The sequence below is a fragment of the Spermophilus citellus genome (assembly GCF_964194105.1).
Source record: "Spermophilus citellus genome assembly, chromosome: 9".
NCBI lineage: Eukaryota > Metazoa > Chordata > Mammalia > Rodentia > Sciuridae > Spermophilus > Spermophilus citellus.
In genome coordinates this window covers 87183271-87209262 of record NC_138191.1, presented here as the reverse complement: position 1 = coordinate 87209262, position 25992 = coordinate 87183271, and the positions used below count along the sequence as shown (strand labels likewise).

Below are 25992 nucleotides of genomic sequence, written 5' to 3'. Positions count from 1 at the left end.
CAGGGCAAAAATTAAGTGATCACTTTATTTTTTATTCCCTTCAAAGAACTAGAAGTTCTAGTTCACATAAGGGACGGAAGCCCCATACTTGGATAGAGAGTTTTGTGGAATTTGGAGTCATTCTGAGACCATTTTAATGGAGTCTAAAGACTCCCTTTCTTCAAAAGATAAAAGACTCCATTTATTCTTGCTTAAGGGATGTTCATCTTCCACTCTGAAAGTATCCTCTTGGGACATTTTTTCCTTAACTATATTTTATTTGGGGAGAAAGACCTAATTATTCAAACCTTTGCTCTGCAAGAAAGTCTCCTCCATATTTTGTATTATCTGAAGCAGAATTCCCTGGGTCCATCCTGAGAACACCAACATGTCTGGCCTGGACCACACCCATGGCAAATGGAAGAGCTGCTTAGCTTGCTCTAATCCCCTCTGTGCCACTTAATTACAGCGTGGGGTATTTTAATACATTGGTGTGTTCCTTGAGGCCCAGTGGCCCACAATCCCATTAATAAAATAGGTAATGGGTAAAAACAAACATTGGCCTTCAGCCACACTGTTCTGCTACTTCAACAGCAGTTAAAGGCCGTTAAAAGTCTTTAAAATCAGCCGAGCGCTAATTATAGTCTGCTTGCCCAGGTAAAAATTGTTGCTTGATTTTAGAAAAGGTTGGAAGTTTGGTCACTTTGCCTTACATTTTTGGAAGTTTTTTTTTTTTTTTTCCCAATAATCTCGCCATAGGTTATATGTGGAATCCTTTTGAAGTCTTATTTAAACAAAGATTAAAACTTCTGTTACTTGATGTAAAAATGCTTCCCACCCTGGTACCTTATTTGTTCCTATTAATCTGTGTTTCAAGCGTGGTTGATAATCTGCATCACAAGCTGATTAATGTGGTTCTCTAATCTGCCTTTCCTGTTGAGCCCTGGACTTCCTGCCTGCTCAATCTGCATCAGTTATTTGTTGTAATCAAAGTTACTTGTTAAACATTTACATTTCCTTATTTCTGGAAGTGTTTGCTCTTTCTTTGCTGCCATCGTTCTGATGAACCGTAAGCCTCTCATGGTTTTTCATTTTAGACAGAGTTTAACAGTTTTGTGAACTGATGTCCATAGAGTAGGTATTAAAATTTCTTAAAGATGCCTGTTGACAACTGGAAGTGTCTGCTACCAATCCAGCACCTCTGCTACATGTTTGCTGTCCATTTATCCATCACTTAGTGAGCAATAGCATGTAGTGTACAGTCACCACCTTTGCTCGGAGGGACTTAACACCAAAATGCAATCTAAGTTGGAAATCCCACGGGGCTTTTTGCAGGCTGGTCTCCATCTTAATTGCATTCCTCGTTGGCATTTTGATGCTCTTGGTTTCTTTCCTTTAGGAATTCGTGATGTGCCTGCTTCCCCCCCCCCCCCCCTTCTCTCAACCATCACCACTTACCCTGTGAATTTAGTTTGGCATCTGCTCATGACTTTAGGCTTTATTTGTGCTGTCATTGCTAGTTCCTGGCCCACCCCTAATCTCAGATAGAATGCTAGTTCCCATCCCTGTCCTCATAGCACTCAGTTAGAAGCCAAACCTCACTAAAAGTGGATGGCAGACGTGAACAAAATGAGAGCCTTGGAGAATATCACAACATCAAGGATCCCTCAGAAGGCCTTCTGTTAAATCTTATGCTACTTTTTCCAAAATAAGAGTGAAATGCAATTACAAATTGCTGTTTATTTGAAAGTGCCACAGAATTACTAGTGGGAAAAAAAAAAAAAAAAAGAATGTCCCTGCCACAACCTAGCATTCAGAAAATCAGGACATCAGTAAAATGTATCAGGTGTATGAAACCTGGCAGGAGCCGAGGGCCCTTGGACTACAGTCACTGGCTACGAAGGGACTGTATCGGTCGGGTTTTCTCATGAAGTGCTCAGGATGCTCTTAGAGTAGAAGCAAATTTCAGATTTTAGTTTGGCATCTGTTCATAGCTTCAGGCTTTATTTCTACTGTCATTACTAGTTCCTGGCCCACCCCTAACAATTATAGGGCCTGGGGCATGAATACAAGTGGAGACTCACATACCACATATCTAAATATTTAAAAGGTTAAATCAAGCTAGCAAAACTGTTAAATGAAATATGTTCTATCCTCCCACGTTGACAAATACACCTTCATAATAACAAAATAAAAGAAAAATGTAGTTATGTAAAGTTACTGTTTTTCTATGATTGAAAGCCAGCAGTTTTCAAAAGTGACTAATCATCACTTTATATGTCTGGGTATTCTGTTCATGGGCCAAAATAGTATATATAATTTATTGATGGTTATGTATTCATTCCATAGAAATTTTTGCCTTTGTTTCAGCAAAAGTAGTACCTACGTTATTCTATACAAGATGTTTATATAGTGTATGCTCTATTGACAACAATGCCAAATAGGACAAACTTTTTCCAGTTTTTATAATTCTTACTTTTTAATACCAATTTTCATTGGGAGAAACTTCACTTCTCTCAATCAGTAGCAACTGTACCAGAAAAATTCCTAAGGTGATACTTAAATTTGGAAATAAGAATTTTTATTTTTTTATTTGTTCTACTTAGTTGTACATGTACAGAATGCATTTCAATTCATTGTACACAAATGGAGAACAACATTTCAATAACCTGATTGTACACAATGTAGAGACACACCATTGGTGCTATCATACATGTACCTAGGGTAACGATATCCATCTCATTCCACCATCTTTCCTGCCCCCATAACCCCTCCCCACCCTCCCCTTTGCCCAATCCAAAGTTCCTCCATTCTTCCCATGCCCCTCAACCACCATCATAGATCAGCATCCACTAATCAGTGAATATATTCAGCCTTTAGTTTTTTGGGATTGGCTTACTTCACTTAGCATAATATTCTCCAATTCTGTCCATTTACCTGCAAATGCCATAATTTTATTCTCTTTTAGTGCTGAGTAATATTTCATTGTGTATATGTATCACAGTTTCTTTATCCATTCATCTACTGATGGGCATCTAAGTTGGTTCCACAGTTCAGCTATTGTGAATTCAGCTGCTATAAACATTGGTGTGGCTATGTCACTATACTATGCTGATTTTAAGTCCTTTGGGTATAGACTGAGGAGTGGGATAGTTGGATCAAATGGTGGCTTTATTCCAAGTTTTCTGAGGAATCTCCACACTGCTTTCCATAGTGGTTGCACCAATTTGTAGTCCCACCAGCAATGCATGAGTGTACCTTTTTCCCACATCCTCACCAACACTTTTTATTGCTTATATTCTTGATAACTGCCATTCTGACTGGAGTGAGATGAAATTTTGGTATAGTTTTGATTTGCATTTCTCTAATTACTAAAGATGTTGGACACTTTTTCATATATTTGTTGATCACTTGTATATCTTCTTCTGAGAAGTGAAGAATTTTATATACCAAGTTCAAACAGAGAAATGGAATAATATATGATGAATAATCATTATTACAGAATATACAAAAGATTTCAATAATCATAACATGCCGACATGTTACCCCATTGTGTACGAATTTAAGAGGACAGTCATGTGTCACTTATCAGGGAGGATACGCTCTGAGAAACTCGAAGTCAGGCAATCTCATTGTTAAGCAAGCTCCAGAGAATTTAATTACACAAATCTGTGTGGTATAGATCAGTCGCTTGATGTGGCCTCCTGCTGCAATCAGGACACACAACAAATAAGACACATATGAGACTGCAGCCAAGGTAACAGCACGCTTACAATAAACCTTTTTGATAAGAAGGGGGAGCACAGTCTAAAGTGACAACAGATAGTTTCATAAGTACATAAACCAGCAGCATCAATATTTCTTCTCATGATATGCCACATACCACTTTACATGCTAGCTTTTAAACAGCAGTCAGCATAGTAGGTGTGTGCACATCAGCAATACCACACACACGTGAATAACAGGTTGTGCTGAGACCCACTAAGCAATAGGAGGTTTGGGCCCCATCATAATCTTATGGGACTACACTCATGAACAAGACTGTCATTGACCAAAGCATCATTATGGGGCACATTACTATAATAAGAATTATTTAATTGTTGATTTTCAAGGTGTCATAAACTGCATGGCTAAAACAGTAGAAACTGAGGTTAGAAATCCACAATCAAGGTGCTGGCAGGGTTGGTTCTTCTGAGGGAGCAGGAAGGATCTTCTTTTATTCTTGGTTTGTCAGCACCTTGGGGCCTTTACTAGCTTGTTCATGCATCACTTCATTCTCAGCTTTGAGGTTCACATGTTCTTCTGCCTCGTGCATGTTTCAGAATATCCCTCTTTTAAAAAAATAAATAAACACCAGTGATACATAGGTGTTAGGATCCACTTTGTAGATCTATTTTTAACTTGATTACCTGTGTAAAGAAACCATTTCCAGGTAAGGTCACATTCTGAGGCACTGGGGGTTTGAACATCCACACACTAATTTAGGGTGACATGATTCAACCCATGACTCTTAACATTACAAAATGTTCTCAGCCATGTGAAAATCTTGCTGAGTTTCTTATTGTAATTTATAAGAACATTCAGAAGCACAATTTGAATGTAAAAAAACAAGAGGATCAATAGATGCTGGGCAATATTGGAAATAAGTTTATCATGCAAAATCGATTGCGTTTGAACTGGAGGAAGAATCCCCCAACTTGATTAACTTATCTCTTATTGCAGTGTTTCTGCCTCTGCCATCTTTTCTGTTCTGGAAACAGTGTCCCTGTCCCTCTCTGGCAGTGAAACAATAGATAAAAATCTTCACACTATCCATCACATCACCTTTTGTTCCCACAACAATGGCACAAGGCATAGAAAAGTGTTCCCTGGGGCGGGAACAGCTGAGTCCCATGAGTGAATGTCTGAGGTTCTGCCAGCTTGGAGGACCAAGTCCCCCAAGATACAGACAGTCCCATGTGTTCTTGCTCTTAATACATTTATTTTATGTGTTTTTTTTTTAAAATGTGGGCCTAGAACAGATACCTTCCCTTTCTCTTCTTCTTTTCTCTTTTCATTCATTCTTTCTTTCCTTTCTTTTTAAAAAACTGTTTCACTGAGGTACAGTTTCATCATAAAATTTACCCTTTCAAAGTGTGCAGTTCAGCGTTTTTACAGTTATGCAACCCTTGCTACTATCTGATTTTAAAACATATTCACTATTTCAAAACTAAACTGCTTCAGCCTGTGGTTAATTCTAACTTAAATTCTGTCTCTCTAAATTTGCCTATTCTAGCTCTTTCATATAAATAGAATCATATTATGCTCATTGTTGTGGCTGGCTTCTGTCACTTAGCATGTGTTTTAGAGGTTCGTCCCCATTATAGAATGTATCATACTTCATCCTTTTCATGGCTGAATAATAGTTCATTGTATAGTTTTACCACATTTGTTTATCTATTCATCTGTTCATGGACATTTGGTTTCCTTCTCCTTTTTCTCATCCTGGATAATGTTGCAATTACTACTTACATACAAGTTTCTGTGGAGTGTATGTTTTGAATCTGTTAGATATATACCTTGGAGTAGAGTTCTTGTAGCATTTGATGTCTCTATGTCTAACATTTTGAGGAACTACGAAGCTATTTTCCAAAGGGTCTGAACCATTTCATTTCTCAGAAAGAACGTATAGACATCTGAACCTTTTCACATCTTCTCTAATGCTTTTTTCCTTTTTCAAAACTGTATTTATATAAATTGGGCATAGTATCACAGGCCTCCAATCTTAGCTCCTTAAGTGACTGAGACAGGAGGATTGAAAGTTCCAGACCAGCCTGGATAACTCAGTGAGACCCTTTCTTAAAATCTGAAAAGGCCCAAGGATGTAGGCCTGGGTCTATGGAATGTTTTCCTAGCCTACATGCAGCACTGGGTTCAATCCCCAGTGCCACAAAATAAATAAATAAGTTTACTTAGTTTTTTATGCAGCCATTATTTATTTATCTATGTACCTATTTTAGTCATCTTAGTGGGAATGAAGTGGTCTCTTATGGTTTTGATGTTCATTTTCCTAATGACTAAGGACCTTTTCATGCATTTATTGGTCATTTGTATGTCTCTGGAAAAATAGCTGTTCAGATTTTTTGTTTATGATTTACTTGAGTTTTTTGTCATGTTATTTTTGAGTTGTAAGAGCTCTTTATGTATCGAGGATACATACCCTATCATATATATGATTCACAAAGATTTCCTGTCAAAGGATTGCCTTTCTTATTTTCTTTGTAGTGTTCTTCAAAACACAAATGGTTTTAATTTTGATGAAGTCTAACTCATGATTTTTTCTTTTGTCTTTTGTGCTTTTGAGACACCCTTACCTCATACGAGACCTCAAAGATTTACAGATAGATTTTCTTCTTAGTGTTTTAGTTTTCAAGTTTCAGCTCTCATGCTTAGATTTTTGGTTCATTTTGAGTAAATTCTTGTGTGTAGTGTGAGAGCTCAGATTCATTTGTTTGTGTGTGAGTATCCATTTGTCCCCACCCCCTTTGTGTTGTTGAAAAGACTATTCTGTGGATTATTTTGGATTGCCTTGACACCCTGTTAAAACCAATTAACCATAAATATATGTGCTTATTTCTGGACTCTTGATTCTATACCATCCTTATGCTAATTTCACACATTCTTGCTTACTCTAGGTTTGTATTAAGTGTTTTGAAGTCAGAAAATAAGTTCTCTGTATCAGTCAGTATTCCACTAGAGTATCACACTCCTGTAATCCTAGTGGCTCAGGAGGCTAAGGCAGGAGTATCACAAGTTGGAGGCCAGCCTCAGCAACTTAGCAAGGCCCTATAGTAAGACCCTGTCTCAAATAAAATAAAAGGACTAGTAATTTGGCTTAGTGATAAAGTGTCCCCAGGTTCAAATCCTAGTGTGTGTGTGTGTGTGTGTGTGTGTGTGTGTGTGTGTGTGTATTTAGAGAGAGAGAGAGAGCAAAGAATTGGTTTATGTGCTTGTGTGGACTGGTAAGCCATGTTTGAAGTCCTGGGTCCAAGTGTCAAATAAACAGGCTAGACAGTCTCGGAAAGCTGCTCATGTTGTAGTCCACAGGTAGAAAGCTTCAGTTCTGTTCTAAGACCCTTTGGCTCAGATCTACTCAGATCATCAGGATGACCTCCTACATCCACTTGACTGTAGATGTTAATCACATTTATAAAGTACTTTTACGATAACAGCCAGACTGGTATTTCCTGAATAACTAGGGACTATATCTTGCCCAAGTTAACACATAAAACTGACCATCATATCCTTCAATGTTTCTCTTAGTCTTTGTTTTTCTCAGTCCCTTGCATTCCATATGAATCTTAGGATAGTTTATTAACCATGTTGACAAGAAGTGGTGAGAGCAGACATCCTGGTCTTTTTTTCTTATCTAAAGGGAAGCGCTTTCAGTCTTTCACCATTGACTGATGTTAGCTATTGGGTTTTCATAGATGCCCTTTATCAGAAGGAAAGTTCCATCCTATTCCTATTTTGTTTTGTGTTTCTTATTATGAAAGAGTGTTGGGTTTTGTCAAATGCTTTCTCTATGTGAATGAGATGATCAAAGAGTTTTGTTAGTCTTTTACTATATTAGTGTGGTGTATCACATTTATTCATTTATTTATTTATTTTTTTTTTAATTTTTAAATATTTTTTTATTTCTGTGCTTATTTATTTATTTATTTATTTTTCTTTTTTTTATTGATTATTTAAAGCATTACATAGCTCATGATATATCATCTTTCATACATTTGACTCAAATTGTGTTTTGAACTCCCATTTTCACCCCAAATACAGATTGCAGAATCACATCTGTTACATATTCACATTTTTACATAATGCCATATTAGTGACTGTTGTATTCTGCTACCTTTCCTATCCCCTACTATTCCCCCTCCCCTCCCCTCCCCTCCCATCTTCCCTCTCTACCTCCCCTGCTGTTATTCAATTCTCTCCCTTTTTTTCCCTCCCCCCTGCCCCTCATAACCTCTTATAATTTTATGTACCATTGAAGGTCTCCTACTATTTCCATGTGCTTTCCCTTCTCTCTCCGTTTCTCTCCCCCCATTCGTCTTTGTTTACTGTAGTCTTTTCCTCATGCTCTTCCTTCCTGTTCTGTTCTTAGTTGTTCTCTTTATATCAAAGCAGACATTTGGCATTTGTTTTTTAGGGCTTGGCTAGCTTCGCTTAGCATAATCTGCTCTAATGCCATCCATTTCCCTGCAAATTCTATGATTTTGTCATTTCTTAGTGCTGCATAATACTCCATTGTGTATAGATGCCACATTTTTTTTATCCATTCATCTATTGAGGGGCATCTAGATTGGTTCCACAGTCTAGCTATTGTGAATTGTGCCGCTATAATCATTGATGCAGCCGTATCCCTATAGAGCGCTTTTTTAAGGTCCTCAGGGAATAGTCCGAGAAGTGCGATAGCTGGGTCAAATGGTGGATCCATTCCCAGCTTTCCCAGGAATCTCCATACTGCTTTCCAAATTGGCCTCACCATTTTGCAGCCCCACCAGTAGTGTACAAGTGTACCCTTTTCCCCACATCCCCGCCAACACTTATTGTTGTTTGACTTCATAATGGCTGCCAATCTTACTGGAGTGAGATGGTATCTTAGGGTGGTTTTGATTTGCATTTCTCTGATTGCTAGAGATGGTGAGCATTTTTTCATGTACTTGTTGATTGATTGTATGTCCTCCTCTGAGAAGTGTCTGTTCAGGTCCTTGGCCCATTTGTTAATTGGGTTATTTGTTATCTTATTGTTTAATTTTTTGAGTTCTTTGTACATTCTGGATATTAGGGCTCTATCGGAGGTGTGGGGGGTAAAAATTTGTTCCCAGGATGTAGGCTCTCTATTTACCTCTTTTATTGTTTCTCTTGCTGAGAAAAAAACTTTTTAGTTTAAGTAAGTCCCATTTGTTTATTCTTGTTGTTAACTCTTGTGCTATGGGTGTCCTATTAAGGAATTTGGAGCCCGACCCCACAATATGTAGATCGTAGCCAACTTTTTCTTCTATCAGACGCAGTGTCTCTGATTTGATATCTAGCTCCCTGATCCATTTTGAGTTAATTTTTGTGGATGGCGAGAGAAAGGGATTCAATTTCATTTTGTTGCATATGGATTTCCAATTTTCCCAGCACCATTTGTTGAAGATGCTATCATTCCTCCATTGCATGCTTTTAGCCCCTTTATCAAATATAAGATAGTTGTAACTTTATGGATTAGTCTCTGTGTTTTCTATTCTGTACCATTGGTCCACCTGCCTGTTTTGGTACCAGTACCATGCTGTTTTTGTTACTATTGCTTTGTAGTACAGTTTGACCTCTGGTATCGCTATACCTCCAGATTCACACTTCCTGCTTAGAATTGCTTTTGCTATTCTGGGTCTTTTGTTTTTCCATATGAATTTCATGATTGCTTTGTCTATTTCTACAAGAAATGCCTTTGGGATTTTGATTGGCATCACATTAAACCTGTAGAGAACTTTGGGTAATATTGCCATTTTGATGATGTTAGTTCTGCCTATCCATGAACAGGGTACATTTTTCCATCTTCTGAGATCTTCTTCTATCTCTCTCTTTAGGGTTCTGTAGTTTTCATTGTATAAATCTTTCACCTCTTTTGTTAGGTTGATCCCAAAACCAGACAAAGATACTTCAAAGAAAGAAAACTACAGACCAATATCTCTAATGAACTTGGATGCAAAAATTCTCAATAAAATTCTGGCGAATCGAATACAAAAACATATCAGAAAACTTGTGCACCATGATCAAGTAGGATTCATTCCTGGGATGCAAGGATGGTTCAATATACGGAAATCAATAAATGCTATTCACCACATCAATAGACTTAAAGACAAGAACCATATGATCATCTCAATAGATGCAGAAAAAGCATTTGACAAAGTACAGCATCCCTTTATGTTCAAAACACTAGAAAAACTAGGGATAACAGAAACTTACCTCAACATTGTAAAAGCTATATATGCTAAACCTCAGGCTAGCATCATCCTAAACGGAGAAAAACTGAAGGCATTTCCTCTAAAATCTGGAACAAGACAGGGATGCCCTCTATCACCACTTCTATTCAATTTAGTTCTCGAAGTACTAGCCAGAGCAATTAGACAGACAAAAGAAATTAAAGGCATAAAAATAGGAAAAGAAGAAATTAAACTATCGCTATTTGCGGATGACATGATAATATACTTAACAGACCCAAAAGAGTCTACAAAGAAGCTGCTAGAGTTAATAAATGAATTCAGCAAAGTGGCAGGTTATAAAATCAACACACATAAATCAAAGGCATTCCTGTATATCAGCAACAAAACCTCTGAAATGGAAATAAGGAAAACCACTCTATTCACAATATCCTCAAAGAAAATAAGATAATTGGGAATCAACCTCACATTTATTTTTGAATGTTAAACCAAGCTTACATTCTTGGAGTAATTTCCACTTGGCCATAGTGTATAATTCCTTTATATGTTGCTAGATTCAGTTTAGTGATTGTTTATTGAGGATTTTTATTTCTGTGCTCATAAGGTAGTGGCCTATAGTTTTTCAGTGATATCTTTGCCTAGTTGCCATATCAGGATAATACTGTACTCTTAGAACAAGTTAGGAAGTATTTCCTTGTCTTTTATTATTATTATTATTATTATTATTATTATTATTATTACTATTATTTTAGAAGAGTTGGGAAGGAATTCTGTTAATTCATGCAAATGTTGGGTATAATTCACCAGTAAAGCCAGAAATGGCTAATTCAAATTTTTCACTTGTTATAGGTCTATTTAAATTTTCTATTTCTTCTTGAGTCAGTTTTAGTAGTTTGTCTTTCTAGGAATTTGTCCATTCCTTTAAATCATTTAACTTGTTGGCATATACTTATTCATAGTATTCTCTTATCATTCTGCTAATTTCTGAAACATTCGTAATGATATCCCTTCTTTTTCCCTGAACTTTAATAAATTGTGTCTTCCACCCACCCCCTTGGTTGGACTGGCTAGTTCAGGTTTACCAACTCTGTTGGTCTTTTCAAAGAAGTAAATTGTGTTGAAAACTGGATGCTTAAATAATGTAATATCGAAGCTCTGGAAATCAGATTGTCTGATTGTCTACCTTCTTGTCTGCTGTGTATTGTGCTTGCCATTTGTTTAGTGTATTACCTGAACTCAATCTATATGGTCTACATTCTGTGTAACGTAAGATACTAGAGTCTCAGCTAGGTAGCTCTTAGCAGTTAGTTAATGAATGACAGAGATTTCCTTCAATCAGAAAGTTGCTGGTCCTTTGCCAAGGGTTTCCTGAAAGTTTGAGCATACCTTTAGTACCCCAGCAGTTCACAACTCTGCCATTGCTTTTATCCTTACGAGTGCAGGACCTCAAAGATAGCCAGAGAGGAGAGATTAGGGCCTTTCCTTCCCAGCCATGCACACAGCCCCGCTCATAAGAGTGCCCTTCAAAACCCAGGCATATGTCAGAGGGTTTTCAAAGCCTCAATGGACATCTCATTTCTCAGATCTTCCCTTTGAGCTTTTGAGCTTTTTGGCAAGGCTTCTCTTTCTCATAACTGGTATCACTTCCTCAGGCAAATATGCTATTTTTTTCAACAAACATCCTGGGACTAGGGCTTTTCCCACTGAGAACACTCCAAGTTTAGTCAAATAGGGACAAGCCCTGTGAATGGGACTTTTCTAGAAAGCTGCTAGACAGGTCAAACTATGCCAGTTCTCTGGAGATGAGCCCTCTAAGGATCTGCAGATTCACTCGTCTCCTCCAGTGACTACAAAGAACTTGGGAGAAGAAGATGGGAATGGGCCAGGTGAAATGCCACAAAACTCTGTTTTTAACAATTTTCAGCTTTCCCCCTCTGTCTTTTCTCTCACCTACATTACACAAGAAATCCTAGGGTGGAGTTTGTTGTAGAATTCACATTGAATGAATTTCAGCTTTATTTCTTTTCTTTTTTTCATCCTCTTGGGTTTCCTGCAGAATTGGTTTGTTAAAACTACATGGGGGCAGGACCTATCTCATGAGGATGTTGAGATTAAGTGAAATCACAATGATCTGTCTTAGGATCATTGCTATAGTAGGTAGCAGTGTGCCTGGCACATTCATAGGAGTTTAATAATGTTGACTAACAACATCAGCAGCAGCAACGTTGTAATCACTATTTGGAAACAAGAGGCTATGTCGTCTTTACAGCCAGAGTCCTTCTGCTGGACAGTACTCCCTGCTCTGAACACCAAACAGAGCCATCGAAACCTTTATTTCCTTTTCCCTCATTGGTTTTTGGCTAAAGTCTCTTTCCACAGAAAAAAAAGTAGCTTTTGATGACCTCTCTCCCTCTTTTTTCTGTTTCCAAGTCTCAGCCACAGTGAAGAAGTGGAGCTGGGTGTTGGCCCAGCTCAGGAAGTGATAATAGAACTTTCAACTCAAGATAAACTCAAGGATAACTTTCAGCACAGCTACTCAGACAGTTCAGGGATGAAGCATCTTGTAGTGAGAGGACCAGGAAGTCAAATAGCAGCTGAGCGAAGCCACGGAGGGCTTTTACCCCAGGGAAGCAGCTCATCAAACCGCCTTAGACTCAGCACTCTGCAGACTAGGGGCAGATGGTGAGAGTGTAGAGAGATTAGATAAGAAGGGTTTCCAAATCCCAGGGGAAGAGATCCAAGAGTACAGAAGGTTGAGAAGCCAAGTCCTTATGTCTCAATCCACAACCATCACTCAACAATCCCCACTGGATGAACAGGGTGTGGAAAGCTTCCTATTAAAACGATACTTGTGAAGCTTGGCAATGCATATCCCTGTGTGCAGAGCACATCCAAAGGGAGAAGGGGGAAGATAAGTCCTTGCTGTCTAGGAGCACACCTTCCAAAAGCATGCCCACCCTCCATGAGCTTCTCAGCGTATGAGTTAGTTACATATATGTATCTCCATGTTAACCCAGCACCTAGTACATATTAGATGCTCAAAAAATGTGCTAAATTGAAGGTCAAAACTCTCTGTCTTTAAAGCCCTTTTCCAAATTTGACAAAGTTTTATTCATTTGCTTAATACATCCTTATTGAGTTCTTTCTATGTTCCAAGCCTCTAATTAAGATGTTTTTAAGTTACAGACTTAAAAAATCAATACCACAATACTCATTCAACACCTTATGAATTCCCTTCCTGTGTTTTATGAGTTCTGACATTTGCTTCTACCCAAGGTTGCAAGGAAGGTGATACTCAAGGAATAGAGAAAAATCTCCACCCTGTCCCTGGCTGTGGGTAAACAGACAGTCCCAGAGGAATCGGTGTGGTTTAGAACAGTAACTCTCAAATTGTGACATGCATACAAATTACCTGAGAATGTGGTTAAAATGCAGGTGCTGAAAGCATCTCTGGGTGGGCCTGAGACTCTGCATTTCTAACACCTTCCCAGGGCTTGCTGGTGCTGCTGGATCACACACTCTGAGAAGCACAGATTTAGAGAATTTACCCATCTGGGTTCCAGTTCTTACTGTGCCATTCACTGGCCAGTGAGCCAATTGCTTACTTTCTCTGACCCCAAGTTTTTACTTGCAAATTGAGGAACTTTGGCTATGATGTCTTCTAAGATTTCTTGCAACCGAATTTAAGGACTAATTGAAACTCAATTTATATTTTCTATATTATAGTAAGACCCCCCCTCATGGTTTTGAATTTTTTGCAATATGCTCTTTGGATCTTTTTTCTCTGCCCTGAGGGTGTTAATAGTCCCCCCCGCTGCCCCCCCCACGCCTTTTTCCCTCCTGTTGTGATCTCCCATCCTGCCCATTCCAGACCTTGCCCAGGTAAATTGAGCCAGTGAGAAAGGTTTTATGGAGAACCTCCACGTGGTTCTGAAGTGGCTGTGGTTTTCTGTCCTCTGGTGCAGGAGAGATTGCTGATTTTTCCACAGGTCAGCAGCAGTCAATATGCCAATTTGGTACTCAGGTGGCAAATTTTGATCCCCTTCACCTTTTACAGTCTAATATTCATATTTCTCCTTCTCTTTTTGTCAAGTCGTAGATTTTTTTCATCACCATCATTGTTGACAATTTCATCTCATTGCTTTCCCCTGTCTCTGTCTCCTCTCCCGGCACCCCCCACCCCCAGTATTCACACATGCTCCAAAAACTATAGGTGGGATCCTATGTCCTACACTCTCGTTTCTCTGAAAATCATATAAATCTTCTGCCTTTTATTATTACCTAGGGAAGTATTTCTCAACTCAACACATACATTAGAACTACCCAGGGAGGTTTATAAACTACCCACACCCGGGCACCACTACAGACAAGTTAAGAGCCCAGATATAGTATGTTAAAAAGTTAGGGCAAATGATTCCACATACATGTAGCTAGACTTGAGAAATATCATCTCCCATCCCCCTCTCACCTGAAGGGAACTTGTATTAAACGGCCCAGTTCCACCTCTCTTGTTGGGGAGGACAGAAAAGCTTGCACATGGGATCTCTCAGTCCCCCTGGGTTGCATATCTAACTCTCTGCCCCAACACCATATTGCAGAGAGCAGAGTAGTGGAAGCAGCAGAAACTCTGCCTGGATTGTCACATGCCTACTGCACCATCAAGGACCCACTGGGAAAACATAACCAACTTATGATTTTTAAAAAATATTTATTGTTTTTAGTTTTAGGTGGATACAATATCTTTATTTTATTTTTATGTGGTGCTGAGAATTGAACCCAGTGCCTCATGCATGCTATGCAAACGCTCTACCACTGAGCCACAACCCCAGCCCCCAACTTATGATTTTTAACACAGGAAATTTAATGTAAGAATTTGCTGAAAAATCACACAAGGGACAGTGATCAACATCAGCAACAGACAGAAGATGAAGGTGATTTTACCCCAGCCCAGGTTTGGGATAACCTGTGGAGGCTAGAATGATGGCAACTCTGGCCCATCTGGAGTCACCAGAGATGCTTCCACTGCTAGGGTTACTGATCAAGGCAGAAAGAAGCAGGAGAAACTACTTGGCTTCTCTCTTCCTCCCCATATCCAAATGCAAGCCAGTGTCTCCACTGGGGAACTTAGAAGAGACCCATCCACATGGCCTGGGAATTGCCGCCTGCAGAGGCCATCTGCCTGTGGCCCTCTACATAGAACAGAGCAGGGAGAGAGCGAGGGGGGAATCCAGGGCACACAGGCCCAGCCCTGCACTGATGGCTCACATAGATTTACCTACCTATGGAAACGTGGGAGTGGAGACAGGTGGGAGGAAATGGCATGGGGAAAAGATAAGACATTCAACTGTCCTCCTTGTCCAGTCTCTGGTAGAACCATTCCTGTGAGCAGTTGGGTTGTGGAACTAGCCCTAGAGCAAAGGTCAAAGCTGAAAGAGCAGCAATGTTGGTACTGTAGGCTAAGTTTTGAAGAAGGTGAAATCCCCAAGGGAAACTATAAAAGGAACTAGAATAAGACCCTTTATTCTGTAATACTAGTCCTGATTTTCAGAACGTTCTTTTAAATCTCTTCTGATCTTAATGCTACCTTGTAGCTTTGATAAGATAGCTTCATGTCTTAATTTTCTGTCTAGCAAAAAGGAAAAATAGATTAGTGATCAGCCTCCCTCTTTCTTATTTCAGCAAGGACTTTTTAATTTCATAGGGGGGGGGAGGTTCAACAAGAAAACCTCCTAGAAATTTGCTTCTTGGGATTCTAAAGATACAATTTGCTAACTGTGGTAAGCACTTACTGAGTGCTATTCTGTGCTGGATATATTTATAAAACTCACGTAAGTGTGACCTCATCGAATCCCTTGAGGGGGCACTGTCAAATCCCCATTGTATGGATGAAGTAATTCATTCAAGACTCAACTGGCAAAGGAAGAGGCTTTGATTTGAGGCCAGGCAGGTGGACTTCAGAGTTTAGACATTAGCCATTCTTACGCACTGCTTCCCCTAGTTCTGGGAGGTGAGCAGTGTATGAACTCTTGCAGGAATTACACATTTGGTCTCCTTAAGTATTTGATTGCTGAGCAGATTCACAGTTTATCCTCATGGAGCAATTTTATTACACGCAAGGGATATGGCCTCAGAATTCCAGGAGCTAGACATGCAACCCAGAGGGGCTAAAAGATTCCATGTGCCAACTTTTTTGTCCTCCCCAATCTGGGTTGTACAGGACACCCTTAGTCTGTAAGTCTCAAACCTTCCCTGGTGTGCCTGCGAAGCACCTGGATTCCAAGAACGCTAATGTCATCTCATAGTAGAGGGCTCTTTGGGTGAGCTGGTCCCAAAGACACATTTGGCTCCATGACACACCTGAATCATTGAAACTCCAAGACTGAAATCAGGGGCAAATCATAAATCCAATTATTATTACTAAATAATGCTGACCAGCTCATATCTCCTACCTCAAACAACTTGCTTTCATAGAACATCATGTATCCTTAGTATATACATTCCATAGTGAATGCCTGTGATCTGTGGTTCTGAATAGTATCACTCTGAAGTTAGTTCAATTCTGCTGATATTAACCTATACCATTCACCTCTCTTAGCTTTGCATAGTTTGTAAATCAGGAACTTATGCCTAAAACACAAATAGTGGTGGTGTAACCCAAATGCAAATATTGGCCCTGGATGGGAAATGTTCTATAAATATTGGAATAGCCATTATGAGTCAGTCATTACTATCTATTACTTCAGCAGATGGCCTAGTATTTTTATATCGAAGGTCTAATGTGACTACCCTCCACTCATTCCAAAATGACTTGGTAGCTACGCTTTGTGCTCACATGAAATCCTACCTTTCTCTCAAAGCCATTACAATATACCATGATGGGTGCTATGGTGTTTTTGTGTGTCTCTACTGTCCATTAGAAACATAATGTAAGCCACATAAGTAATTTTAAATCCACTATTGTCCATATTTTTATTTATTTATTTAGTGAAGGGGGGGCACTACTGGGGATTGAACTCAGGAGCACTCAACCACTGAGCCACATCCCCACTCCTTTCTATTTTTATTTAGAGACAGGGTCTCATTAAGTTGCTTAGCACCTTGCTATTGCTGGGGCTGGCTTTGAACTTGTGATCCTTCTGCTTCAGCCTCTTGAGCCACTGGGATTACGGGTGTGTGCCACTGCACCTAGCAGTGGCCACATTTTTTAAAAGAAACTAGTAAAATTAGCTTCAATATATATTTTATCTAAACCAATATACTCAAAATATTACTTTTTCAACATGATGATGATTATCCAGCTTTTACTAAAAGATAATTGACAAGTAAAAATTGTATATAACTGAGGTATTCAGTGGTCTTTTTTATATACATCAAAGTGATTTCTGTAATAAGATATCCTATATTCTTTTTCTCCAAGTCCTCAAAATCTAGTATTTTGTATTTACAGCACATCTTAGTTTGAATATTAAATTTTCATCAAAAATACTTATATTTTATAAAATTGACAATTAAAAGGCTAGTTTCACATTGTCAGGTTGTTTCAAATGTATTCAAAGTTTTCAGCAACCAATTTGAATACCAAAAAGTCATTTTTTTTCTTTAGTGACAAAACTGGTTCATCACTTTTAGAGGAATTGATTTGACTTTGAACCCCCAGTACATTAGTTTCCAAGCTACGTCTATCCAAGTTAAATAAATGCACTGCATCTTGTATCAGCTTACTACTATTCATATCAAATTCAAAGAAATAGTGCATAAATTGAAAAGCAGCCTAAATTTATCAATATCCACAAAGCATTCCTGAAATTTTTTTCTTGTAGTTTTTGTGGCCAGCTTACAAAATGCTGCCTATTACAATTAAAATCTTTTGCCTAGTGATTCATGTTAAGTGTATAAAAACCACGATTGTTGATTTGTATTGTGAAAAGCCTCAATTACAACATGCATTCCGTAAATGTCTAGCTAAGTTACAAGCTAAAAGTTTAGCTTGTTCTGATACAGTGTGGGATCGTTGAAAAATGTAAATCACATTGCCATTTTTGTCTTTGATTATTGAGTATTTGGCAAGCATCCCTCCATTTCAAGAAAGTCTTGAATTGGAGTTAACAGTACAATAAATCTTTGTACAACTCTTTCATGATTCAGTTAACAAGCATTGGCAATGAACACAAGATCACTGAGGACATTGCCTTTGATTTCTTTCAGTGTTTCTAAAAACTGGCAATGATTTCATTTCCACATATATGAAATGATTTTAATAACTGTATCCATGACATTGTTCATAAAATCTGCTTCAGAAAACTGAACACAGATATTTTCAATATGTATCATACAGTAGAACAAAGCAATAAGGGAACCATTGGGGTTCTTTTAAAATTTCACTAAGTCTACATTTTTGACCTAATTGCTGAAGTACATCTGTCATGATAGAAACCATTTTTTTTTATACTTTGCTGAAATTCTTTGACAGATGTAAAAGATTAAAAAACACCTACTTCACAAATTCGACTTTATAGGTACAAATTGGCATGTGTGTTTGTGTGTGTGTGTGTGATGTGTGTGTGTGTGAGAGAGAGAGAATGGAAGCCCTCTGAGATGAAACATAACCCAAAATATTAATTTGATCATTTATTTTATATCTCATGCCTCATCTAAAACTAAAGTGCCTGAAATTTTTCAAATTTTGAATCAATTGATCTTTGATTTTCTTAGAAAGATTTGTATTCTACAGGCTATCCATAACTAAAATAATAATCTCTCTTACCATCTATCCATTTAAAAATGGTTTTATAGCTGCTCAGTTACAAGCCCAGATTTTGCTAAAATTCTGTAAACTTTTTAATTTTTTTATATATTTGGTATGGCATTTAATTCTGATCTCAGGTGACCAATGTCACTCTTTTTTGACTACTGAAAGGAAGTTTATTAAAAATCAAAACCACTATGTTTACCGAAAATGTCTCATTAACATAGTCCACTTTATTACCTTTATTTTTTTTTTTACACAACACATAACTTTTTTGTGTGTACCCTTGCCCCAGTTGACATTCATCATGAAATTTACGGCATACTTTATCCCAGTCTCTTTTATCCATTACTCTCCTGTTTCAGAAAGTCTTTCCTTGGCCAAAACACTACAGAACTCATAACTTCTCCGAAATAGTATGTGTTTGAATCAGTTTTCTGTTTAGGGCTAAAAATAGAAATTCAGAAAACAGCGGCAGTCAGACAGGATTTCAAAGCCGCATTCAGCAGGCTGTGTTTCCTCTTGGATTCAATGCATACATTTATGTGCGCGTGTGCACCCTTGTGATTGTTTGGGTGATCACCCTGATTAAAGAGAAGGGGCAAATTGCAAAGAGAAACACAACGAAGTTGCAAAGTAAAGTGTTATTCTTTTAGATTAGGGTTAATTTTGAAACAGTCCACCACTCTGGCAGGCAGACCTTGTGGAGGTTCAGAACAGCAGGAGGAGGCAGCGCAGCTCAAATACCTGCAGCCTCCAAATAGCAGCGGGTCCCTGACTTTCCTTGCTTCATCATTATTATTATTGTGAAAAAATACATATAACGTAAAATTTACCATTTTGACCGTTTTCAAGTGCACAGTTTAGTGGCAGGCAGCCATCAACACTATACAGTTGGAAAATGCTTTTACAACCCAGAAAGAAATTCCGGAGTCTTTCCCCCTCCATCCCTGCTTTTAGCCCCCAGCAACCACTAACCTACTTTCTGTCTCTGGACGGTTCATAGTTGCCTAGTGTCCAGGGAGAGGAGGGGGAGCCATTAAGGCAAGGATTCTCTCCCCCGCACCCCCAGCTGCCACTCCCAGCCTCAAGAGGATTCCCTTCCTCTACCATATTGCGCTTCTCTGTTCCCGTATGTTGCCATCCTTCTGTCAGTGATTTAGATGTTGGAGCATGGATTAGATCTTTGTAACCTCTGATACAGCGCTTGGTTAATACCTGAACAGTGAATGGGCATATTGGGGGTAATGCCAGTGCCCCCATTTTAGAATGGAGAAACTCCCGATGTTACAGAATAACCCATGAGGCTTCTTTCTTCTGTAAAACTGGGATAACAATAGAATCTACTCAAAGGATCCTGAGCATTAAGTGAGATACTATGTGTCATTCACCAACCACAACCTGGCACTTAACAAGCTCTCCAGAGCAGTTTGCTGTTAGTCCTATTATTTGGAGGGGAGGTCTGCTTTCTGTGGCTTCTTGTTGCTGTATGGCTGTATGGCTCTTGGAGGCTCTCTGGGGGTCCTGGATTAAAGAGAAATATGGCCAATCTCCGGGAAAACAAGGGCTCTGGTACAGAGGCCAGAATAAACCCTCCCAGTTCTTGTTGTCACTGGAGACGGAGAAGTGGAATTAATAAAGTGCCTTGAGTTGATCACAGTTCATTTACAGCCTGATTTCCCAAGTATTGTGCACCAGATGAGACGTAAGGGATGGTGATCACAAATGGAAAGTGGGATATTGTTAACTGGGGCCAATATAAATATGTTTGTGGGGAGGGCAGAACAAAGGCCTGATGTTGACAGAAACCATGCTAGTGTTTAAAGCATGACTTCATCCTAGTAAAAATCATAGTTCCCTCCTGCCTGCCAGGGAATGGGAGAGCCAGGGTTATCTGTACCTACTCATGCCAGGAACCTCAAGGGTGTGGGCAGCCTATATGTGGCCCTGACCCAGCTCCCCCAAACCAGCCTGGCATGTGGAGGGAGGGGCTTGGTCTCTGGCGTCTGCCATGGAGTCAGAAACAGACCAGGCTGAATCCCAGCTCTGTTAGGCATTGTCTTCATTTAGCTGGGAGCCTGGGTTTTCCTAAATGGAAATTCAGATAACTCTACCTTCCAGAGCAGTTGTGATGAGTAAACAAGATAAATAAGATTTAAAAGAAGTAGTAAATTAAAGAAAGCCTGTGAGTGTATTTGCACTAACCTCGCCTGTTTGTGTGTGCTCTTCTCTCCCCAACACCAGAAGCACCATCTCCAGCCTCCCCACCCCCCACTTCGCTTAGTCCACCTCTTGGTAAATCTGGGTTTTTTTCAGTTAGTCCTTTTGCAAGAGGTATAAAGGTTGCTGGGCTAAGAGAGTGGAATGTCAGGGAAACCCCAAGAAAATACTCTTCAGTTGGGGTTCATATTCTCACCCAGCCAATAAGACGATCCCAATCACTCCTCTGCCTGCCCCTTGCTTCTTCTTCTGCCCCCTATTTGTACCCCTCCCCCATCTTTAAATAATAAATTGAGATGTGAGGCTTTGAAGGAGCCAGGGAAACCTCCAAAAGCCCTTGTGGAAAACCTTAGCCGGCAGGTTGAAGCAGGACTCCAGGTTATGAAGTCCAGGCCCCAAGAACGGGACCTGATGAAGCTCACCAGCTCATGGCCACTCACCACCTCCAGTTTCCTGCCCTGAAAGTTTCCAGTGGAAATTCCCCAGCTTCCATTGGAGTGCAGGGCTCTGTAATCTTGGAGACACTCAACATACACCCCACAATTAAGGCGTCGCAACTCCACAAAGTGTTTCTTAAGAAAAAGCTCAATGCAATTAGATCATTTGAAGATGGATTAGCCTGCCCTCTGTACAATTTAAGAAAAATCACATTGGCAAATGACAGGGCCTCTTTGAAGAACTCTGAAGGAAAGTCACTAATGAGCTCTACACTGGGCTTCCAGGTTCCCCAAGGGTTAACACAACCTGTGGGAATGGAAAACAATCCCCTGTGGATTAAAATGCTGTGTCAGAGGCTTGTGAGGCCCCTTTGTAGCCAGGCCCCCAGGCCAGGTTCACTTAAGCAGAGGTCTAGTTAATCAGAGTGGTTAATCAGAGTTCTAAGGCTGCTTGGCAGTTTCTAATGGGCGTCCAGCTGAGTGTCTAACCAGTAAAGAACTGTCCCTGAGGAACTTGGTTGAAGAAGGTGAAGGACATCTGTTGAGCCTGTTCACCCAAGGGCAAGTCTTTTGGCAGAGTCACTTGTTCTTCTCAGTCGAAGTGAGCTGACTCTTAACCCAATCCGAGTAGCCACATGGCCAGGCTGGCTCAGTTGGGGCATTTGGTAAATGCCCCTGAGCCACTGGATTTGTCAAATACAGGAGCCTATAAACACCTTTACCTTTCACTCCCACTTTTTATTGTTTCAGCTTCTGCCAAGTGGAAAGAGGTACATTAACTATTTACAGGATTAAATGTCCTAGAGTATAATTAAATGAGATAGAAAGTAACTTCTGTGGAAAATTCAGAGGAGGGGAAATGAATGTGGGCATGTGTGTTTCTGAAAGAGGTTGTACTTGAACAGGGTCCCAAGGATAGCAAGGATTAGAGGAATCCAAGAGAATGCAGTATCCCTCCCAAGGCCCTGGGAGAACTCAAATGAAGTTTCCCATGGTCAAGGAATAGGGAGTAGATTTTGACAGATAGAGGGGGAGCACAAATGCCAGAGGAGTTGGAATCCCAGAATCAAAAGTTTGAATTTCCTTGGATTGTTCTGCAGTATGGACTTACATACAGATGGGGGAAAATGCACTTGAAATTATGCTGCCAGTTTAGGTACCATCCTTCACCTGAGTTGAGAGAGGCCAGTTCAAGCCAGGCGAAGGGCCATTGGGAATGGCCACACCACTTAATAACTGACAATGAGGAAGTTACTTAACCTCTGTGAATGGCTATTTTTTTTTCTACCTGTAAAATGGAGATAATAATAGTTTACCATTGTGTTTGTGAGGGCAAAATGAGCTATCCTGTGTGAGAGCACTTAGGATAGTACCTGGCACATGATGGAGATAAGATCTTAACAGATCTTATTAGTGTCCCCAGGCACTGGGCTAACCTCCTGCTGTGCCTAATCTCTCTTAATCCTCCCTATAACTAGTTTTTAAGAAATGTTTGCTGGATCTCATTTGCGGTAATTTCATTCCTGTGCTTAATCAAACAGGAGGATTGGATTTACTGTCCAATTAGGTCTGCATATACTATCTGAATATTCAAGTTCTAATTTGTGAAGACCCATCCTGAAATATTTTAAATGTAATACAATCACACTTTAGAACATTTAGATAATAGATTAAGAGAAAAATGGACACATATTTCCCCTACCTATAATGCAGCCATGTTTTGCTCATGTCGGAGATGGAGTAGAGAACCTGCTTTAAGGTCCATCAGTTAACCACAGAGTGATCTTGGGCAAGTTCCTAAGTTCCTTTAACTTTCTTCAGCCTTAGTTTTCCCAGTCATTCTTATGGGAGGTTTCTAGAAGTTCCTCCACAGAGTTTTTTAAAATAAGGATTAACTGAGATAATTCATGCTTTATAGAGCACCTGACATATAATATGCATTCAGTAAATGTTGTTCTTATTAAAGCCTTTCAAGGGGTTGGCCCCTGTGTTTTCCATATGATTGGAATGCCCCTTATATACAATTGCTTCCTTCTTTTTAACACTTCACATTGTATCTTAGATACTTTCTTAAGTATATGATTCCTCAGTGTATATGTTCCTTAATGTATATGTTCTCCTAAAATAACTTTATCAACTTGCCCTTGTTTTATTTCTTTGTAAATGTGTAGATAATGTTGCACCTCACACCTTGATGCCCCAGAATTTCAGTGCACCTGTTTCTTTGAGTTTAGATTATGGTTCTGCCTACAGCTTTTCAAGGAGCAGTGAGAATGAAAGGTACCCACGTTTACAAAACCCTTTGACAAATTGTGGATTATGCTGGTTGAGGGTGGGAGGTTTGCCCCAGAAAGACAGGACTGTCATTTTCTCATAGTGAATTCCCTCCATTATTCTGGCCCTCATCTTTTAGGTGACTTTATTGTGGGTCTTCCTCTCAAGTTGTCCTTTCTCCCTGCCTTTCTTGCCGACAGAGCAAGGAGAATTATTTCCCTGAATCACCCTCCCCCATCCCCTGTGCTGGGGATCAGGCACTTTCCTACCTGCTGGGCAAGTGCTCTACCACTCAGCTACAGCCCCTGCACCAAGACTCCTACCTTTCAGAATAGCCAGGATTTTACAAAAACAGTTTAAGGTTGTCTTTCAGTTGCAAATCAAAGCCCCAAACTCTTATTTAGGTCTTAGAGCAAGAGTTTCCTGAGTGCTTTGAAATTGGACCCTCCTAAACACACCTGGAGTCACCAATAAGCCAGGCCCATAGATTCCCTGGTTGATGGACACACAAAGCTAAGGGCAAAGGTGAGCTTTTCATTTCTTCTTCAGGTCCTACAATTCCTTTGAAATCTTTATGATCTGCTCCTTCAGGGATCATGCAAACAGCTTGAGGAAATCCTAAAATTGTGTTTTCTCCAGATAAGCATCCATGTCAAAAGAGAGACCTTTGCATGCCTTCCTGACAGAAAGAAACTTGCTTAAGTTTAGAGAAGGCCACCAAGACAAAAATGGCATGCAGCCAGCCATGTGTGCAGTACACTGAGAAATGGCGTTAGAATAGGGATGCCCTTCTGTATGTCTAGAACCTCAGGGCCCTTGGAGGGAGTAACAGAGTCTGTGAACTATTAATCATATTTCTGAACTCCTACTGGTACATAATTTTTTTAAATGAAATACAGGACCACTAGAGCAATATATTTCTTTATTTTTGATCTTCAAATTTTATCAATTAAATTTTCATTCTCATGCTCATTAGAAGCTTTAGTTGGCGGATATATTTCAATTTAATTATCGGTTTCAATACATTTTGGTTAACTTCTACTTCACAAAAATATTTATTTTAATAACAACAGGGCAACGGTTACTTTTTTTTTTTTTTTACTTAACTATTTATTTGTTGAGAGCATTTTAAAAACCGCAATCCTTGAGCAAGCTGACTAAACCGCTAATATGGTTATTTATAAGGCCTGTGGTCTGGAATTAGTTACTTAAACTACCTGAGCCTCAAGTTCCTCATTTATAAAATAGAAATAATATATCCACCTCACGGAGTTGTTGTTAGGCGTAGAGACATAATGCAAAGCGCACAGTGAGGGTTCAATATGGTGCATAGTGAGGGTTCAATATATAAATTTTCTTCCTTTTACAAACTGAAAATTTATGTCTTAGACAAATACATTTCAAGCAAGAATGCTTGGGGGCAGGGAGATGTAAAATGTAGAAAGCATGCTCGTGATGAAAGTGTTAGCACTTGGCTTTTTGGCTCTGACTGATGTTTCTTAGAACAATTATCAACTCTATCATCAGAATGAAATGTCCACTAAAATTCGTCTTCATTTCGTAACCACCCAGCAACATTCTTTTGAACACCTCACACCTGGTCTAATGCATCCTTTCTCCCTGTGGCTGATGTCACCCCGAGGACAAAGGTGGAGCTGAGCCTGTCTGGGAAGAGAGAAGCTGCCAGCAAGTCCTCTGATCCCTGCCCAAGGGCCTGTTTTGTGAGTGGTGGCATCAATGCTGCCTTTGTTCTGCTTCAGCGTCTGGCCCACAGCTGAACTCAGAGAGGCTGGCTGCTCAGGGCAGTCCTGGCCCACCAAGGGCAGACAGCGCCAACCCAGCCAAGAGTTCACCCAAGCCCCCCAGATGTAGCATAGAGGTCTCACCGCTGGGGAAGCCTTCTCAGGGAATATCTCCTCTCTTGCTTTGACATTTGAAGCCATTTCCAATTTTGTGAAGATAAATCAAAGGTTTGAAATATGATATCACTGCTTATAAGGCCAGAGTCATAGGCAAGGAACCAGAATGTCCTTGGTAATTACAATCATAAAAACTGTCTTGTATTTATGCAGTCATTCACTCATTCAATAGACACTGAGTTCCTGCTAGATGCCAGGCATGATACTCAATGTTAGGGACATATAGATGACATATAGATGAAAAGATGATGTCCCGGCCTTCAACTGGTGTGGAAATTGTCAAATAGAACATAATGTCTCAGCCTGGCACGGTGGCACCTGCCTGTAATCCCAGTGGCTCAAGAGACTGAGGCAGGAGGATTATGAGTTCAAAGCCACCCTCAGCAATGGTGAGGCGCTAAGCAACTCAGTGAGACCCTGTCTCTAAATACAAAATAAGGCTAGCGTTGTGT

At 39.6% G+C, this 25992-nt stretch overlaps 1 protein-coding gene across 1 annotated transcript in view; it reads left to right on the top strand.

Moving 5' to 3' along the window:
• The window catches only part of ROR1 (receptor tyrosine kinase like orphan receptor 1), a 394480-nt gene that overhangs the window by 261986 nt on the left and 106502 nt on the right, over positions 1–25992 (top strand). The window lies entirely within an intron of this gene.